This window comes from Natator depressus, chromosome 28, assembly GCF_965152275.1.
Source record: "Natator depressus isolate rNatDep1 chromosome 28, rNatDep2.hap1, whole genome shotgun sequence".
NCBI classification, from domain to species: domain Eukaryota; kingdom Metazoa; phylum Chordata; order Testudines; family Cheloniidae; genus Natator; species Natator depressus.
The window spans coordinates 11,658,282-11,663,281 of record NC_134261.1 but is presented as its reverse complement, the minus strand read 5'-3'; the positions used below and the strand labels follow the sequence as shown (position 1 = coordinate 11,663,281).

The following is a 5,000-nucleotide window of genomic DNA, read 5'->3' as shown; positions in this document are numbered from 1 at the left end:
GCCCGGAGCCCGGGGCAGGGCGACCCCGGACGGACGGGGGTCCGCCTGGCCCCTGCCGGCGGGGGCAGGCTCCGGGTTGACCTGGTGGCCGGACGGGAATTAAGCCCGGAGCCCGGGGCAGGGCGACCCCGGACGGACGGGGCTCCGCCGGCCCCTGCCCGCGGGGGCAGGCTCCGGGTTGACCTGGTGGCCGGAGGAGAATTAAGCCCGGAGCCCGGGGCAGGGCGACCCCGGACGGACGGGGGTCCGCCTGGCCCCTGCCCGCGGGGGCAGGCTCCGGGTTGACCTGGTGGCCGGAGGAGAATTAAGCCCGGAGCCCGGGGCAGGGCGACCCCGGACAGACGGGGGTCCGCCTGGCCCCTGCCCGCGGGGGCAGGCTCCGGGTTGACCTGGTGGCCGGACGGGAATTAAGCCCGGAGCCCGGGGCAGGGCGACCCCGGACGGACGGGGCTCCGCCGGCCCCTGCCCGCGGGGGCAGGCTCCGGGTTGACCTGGTGGCCGGAGGAGAATTAAGCCCGGAGCCCGGGGCAGGGCGACCCCGGACGGACGGGGGTCCGCCTGGCCCCTGCCCGCGGGGGCAGGCTCCGGGTTGACCTGGTGGCCGGAGGAGAATTAAGCCCGGAGCCCGGGGCAGGGCGACCCCGGACAGACGGGGGTCCGCCTGGCCCCTGCCCGCGGGGGCAGGCTCCGGGTTGACCTGGTGGCCGGACGGGAATTAAGCCCGGAGCCCGGGGCAGGGCGACCCCGGACGGACGGGGCTCCGCCGGCCCCTGCCCGCGGGGGCTGGCTCCGGGTTGACCTGGTGGCCGCTCGGGACTTAAGCCCGGAGCCCGGGGCAGGGCGACCCCGGACGGACGGGGCTCCGCCTGGCCCCTGCCCGCGGGGGCAGGCTCCGGGTTGACCTGGTGGCCGGACGGGGAATAAGCCCGGAGCCCGGGGCAGGGCGACCCCGGACGGACGGGGGTCCGCCGGCCCCTGCCCGCGGGGGCAGGCTCCGGGTTGACCTGGTGGCCGCTCGGGACTTAAGCCCGGAGCCCGGGGCAGGGCGACCCCGGACGGACGGGGGTATGCCGGCCCCTGCCCGCGGGGGCAGGCTCCGGGTTGACCTGGTGGCCGGTTTGCTTTCGGGCCACCAGGTCAACCCGCTGCCTGTATGGGGTTGACCTGGTGGCCGCTTTCCTTCCCGGCCACCAGGTCAACCCGCTGAATGTATGGGGTTGACCTGCTGGCCGCTTTCCTTCCCGGCCACCAGGTCAACCCGCTGAATGTATGGGGTTGACCTGCTGGCCGCTTTTCTTCCCGGCCACCAGGTCAACCCGCTGAATGTATGGGGTTGACCTGCTGGCCGCTTTCCTTCCCGGCCACCAGGTCAACCCGCTGAATGTATGGGGTTGACCTGCTGGCCGCTTTCCTTCCCGGCCACCAGGTCAACCCGCTGAATGTATGGGGTTGACCTGCTGGCCGCTTTTCTTCCCGGCCACCAGGTCAACCCGCTGAATGTATGGGGTTGACCTGCTGGCCGCTTTCCTTCCCGGCCACCAGGTCAACCCGCTGAATGTATGGGGTTGACCTGCTGGCCGCTTTCCTTCCCGGCCACCAGGTCAACCCGCTGAATGTATGGGGTTGACCTGCTGGCCGCTTTCCTTCCCGGCCACCAGGTCAACCCGCTGAATGTATGGGGTTGACCTGCTGGCCGCTTTCCTTCCCGGCCACCAGGTCAACCCGCTGAATGTATGGGGTTGACCTGCTGGCCGCTTTCCTTCCCGGCCACCAGGTCAACCCGCTGAATGTATGGGGTTGACCTGCTGGCCGCTTTCCTTCCCGGCCACCAGGTCAACCCGCTGAATGTATGGGGTTGACCTGCTGGCCGCTTTCCTTCCCGGCCACCAGGTCAACCCGCTGAAAGTATGGGGTTGACCTGGTGGCCGCTTTCCTTCCCGGCCACCAGGTCAACCCGCTGAAAGTATGGGGTTGACCTGGTGGCCGCTTTCCTTCCCGGCCACCAGGTCAACCCGCTGCCGGCATGGGGTTGACCTGCTGGCCGCAGAGGGGCAGGCTCCGGGTTGACCTGGTGGCCGGACGGGGATTAAGCCCCGGCTCGGAGCAGGGCAAGCCCGGGCGGAGGGGGGTCCGCTTGGCCCCTGCCCGCGGGGGCAGGCTCCGGGTTGACCTGGTGGCCGGTTTGCTTTCGGGCCACCAGGTCAACCCGCTGAATGTATGGGGTTGACCTGCTGGCCGCTTTCCTTCCCGGCCACCAGGTCAACCCGCTGAATGTATGGGGTTGACCTGCTGGCCGCTTTCCTTCCCGGCCACCAGGTCAACCCGCTGAATGTATGGGGTTGACCTGCTGGCCGCTTTCCTTCCCGGCCACCAGGTCAACCCGCTGAATGTATGGGGTTGACCTGCTGGCCGCTTTCCTTCCCGGCCACCAGGTCAACCCGCTGAATGTATGGGGTTGACCTGCTGGCCGCTTTCCTTCCCGGCCACCAGGTCAACCCGCTGAAAGTATGGGGTTGACCTGCTGGCCGCTTTCCTTCCCGTCCACCAGGTCAACCCGCTGAATGTATGGGGTTGACCTGCTGGCCGCTCTGCTTCCCGGCCACCAGGTCAACCCCCTGCCGGTATGGGGTTGACCTGCTGGCCGCAGAGGGGCAGGCTCCGGGTTGACCTGGTGGCCGGCAGGGACTTCAGCCCCAGGGCCCCTGGCAGGGCGACCCTGCCCTTGTTCCCCAGAAAAGGAGAGAGCTGGCTCGCAGCGGGAAAAGCTGCCTACGGCACCTGGGATTCCCAGGCGGTCACCCATCCAAGTACTAGCCAGGCCCGGGACGGTTTACCTTCCGAGATCGGACGGGATCGGGGGCCTTCCGTCCGGTATGGCCGTAGGCACTCGGCTCCGGTCCGCCTCGTCCCCTTTCCCTTACTGACTCCCCTGCCTCGGGTGGGCCCGATCCTTTTTTCCGTTTTTTTTTTTCGCTCCGGAGGCTTCATGAGCCCACCCCCAACACCCCTTTGGGGGTCGGTGAAAATTTTTTTTTCAGACTTCCAGGGGCCCGATCCTGGCCGCGGGCACCCGGCTCCGGGCACCCGGCTCCGGGCCGCCTCGTCCCCTTTCCCTTACTGACTCCGCTGCCTCGGGTGGGCCCGATCCTTTTTTCCGTTTTTTTTTTTCCGCTCCGGAGGCTTCGTGAGCCCCCCCCAACACCACTTTGGGGGTCGGTGAAAAAATTTTTTTCAGACTTCCAGGGGCCCGATCCTGGCCGCGGGCACCCGGCTCCGGGCACCCGGCTCCGGGCCGCCTCGTCCCCTTTCCCTTACTGACTCCCCTGCCTCGGGTGGGCCCGATCCTTTTTTCCGTTTTTTTTTTTTCGCTCCGGAGGCTTTATGAGCCCCCCCCAATACCACTTTGGGGGTCGGTGAAAAAAATTTTTCAGACTTCCAGGGGCCCGATCCTGGCCGCCGGCACCCGGCTCCGGGCCGCCTCGTCCCCTTTCCCTTACTGACTCCCCTGCCTCGGGTGGGCCCGATCCTTTTTTCCGTTTTTTTTTTTTTCCGCTCCGGAGGCTTTATGAGGCCCCCCCTAACCGTTTTTGGGGTCGGTGAAAATTTTTAGTCAGACTTCCAGGGGCCCGATCCTGGCCGCGGCTTCGCAGGCTGGCCTGGGGGGGGGGGGCATCTCTAGCTCCGGCCGCGGACGGCGAGACGCTCGGCCACCAGGTCAGCCCGGAGGAAAAGGCTGAAAAAAATGTCTAAGTCCCCCCGGGACACCAGGTCAACCCGGAGGAAAAGGCTGAAAAAAATGTCTAAGTCCCCCCGGGACACCAGGTCAACCCGGAGGAAAAGGCTGAAAAAAAGTCTAAGTCCCCCCGGGACACCAGGTCAACCCGGAGGAAAAGGCTGAAAAAAATGTCTAAGTCCCCCCGGGACACCAGGTCAACCCGGAGGAAAAGGCTGAAAAAAAGTCTAAGTCCCCCCGGGACACCAGGTCAACCCGGAGGAAAAGGCTGAAAAAAAGTCTAAGTCCCCCCGGGACACCAGGTCAACCCGGAGGAAAAGGCTGAAAAAAAGTCTAAGTCCCCCCGGGACACCAGGTCAACCCGGAGGAAAAGGCTGAAAAAAATGTCTAAGTCCCCCCGGGACACCAGGTCAACCCGGAGGAAAAGGCTGAAAAAAAGTCTAAGTCCCCCCGGGACACCAGGTCAACCCGGAGGAAAAGGCTGAAAAAAAGTCTAAGTCCCCCCGGGACACCAGGTCAACCCGGAGGAAAAGGCTGAAAAAAATGTCTAAGTCCCCCCGGGACACCAGGTCAACCCCGAGGAAAAGGCTGAAAAAATGTCTAAGTCCCTGCTCGGCCATCAGGTCAACCCCATTCAAAGTGACGGGTTGACCTGATGGCCGGCAGTCTCACGGAAGTCCGGATGGGGTCGCCAAAAGTGCCCTCGGCCGACCGAGAGAACCAGGAGGTCGGATAGGATTTCAGATTGGTCCCCCTAAATTGGCGGTTGGATTTTTCGACTAGTTCATTTTGACGGGTGCGAGGAGATTTCTGAGAACAGGTTTTTCGGAACCTGTGAGAACCAGAGATGAGCCTCGGGGACCAATCTGCGCGTTGTACCCGATCTTGTGAGGGGGGACAGGGGCACGTTGGCAGGTGGGGCGGCCCCCGGCCCCCCCGAGCCCCCCCTTTTCCGGCTCTTTTCCTCCGGGGACCCCGTCGTCCCCTCGCACCCCCGGTGCAGGCCCGGTGGCCGGGATGCGAACTCCGACTGTCGGCGCCCCCCGGAGGGAGGGGGGGCCCGCTCCTCTCTCGCCTTCCGATCGATGTGGTGCTCACGTTCGCGACGGGAAGGGTCCTTCGCGGGCCGGTGCCCCCGACCGCAGGGGGCGTCTGGCGTTCAGGCGGATCGGGTCCCTCTTCCTCTTCGCGTCCCCGGATCCTGGGGCCGATTGGGACTTTCCTCCTTTGGGGGGGGGCCCGGGCGCGTGCCCGGCCCTCCGCGCCG

General features: G+C 66.2%; 1 non-coding gene across 1 annotated transcript; it reads right to left on the bottom strand.

Moving 5' to 3' along the window:
* Positions 1–2,766: 2,766 nt before the first annotated feature.
* Positions 2,767–2,885, bottom strand: LOC141979842 (5S ribosomal RNA). The gene has a single exon (XR_012637232.1). It is a non-coding gene; the product is annotated as a 5S ribosomal RNA (ribosomal RNA).
* Positions 2,886–5,000: the final 2,115 nt, after the last annotated feature.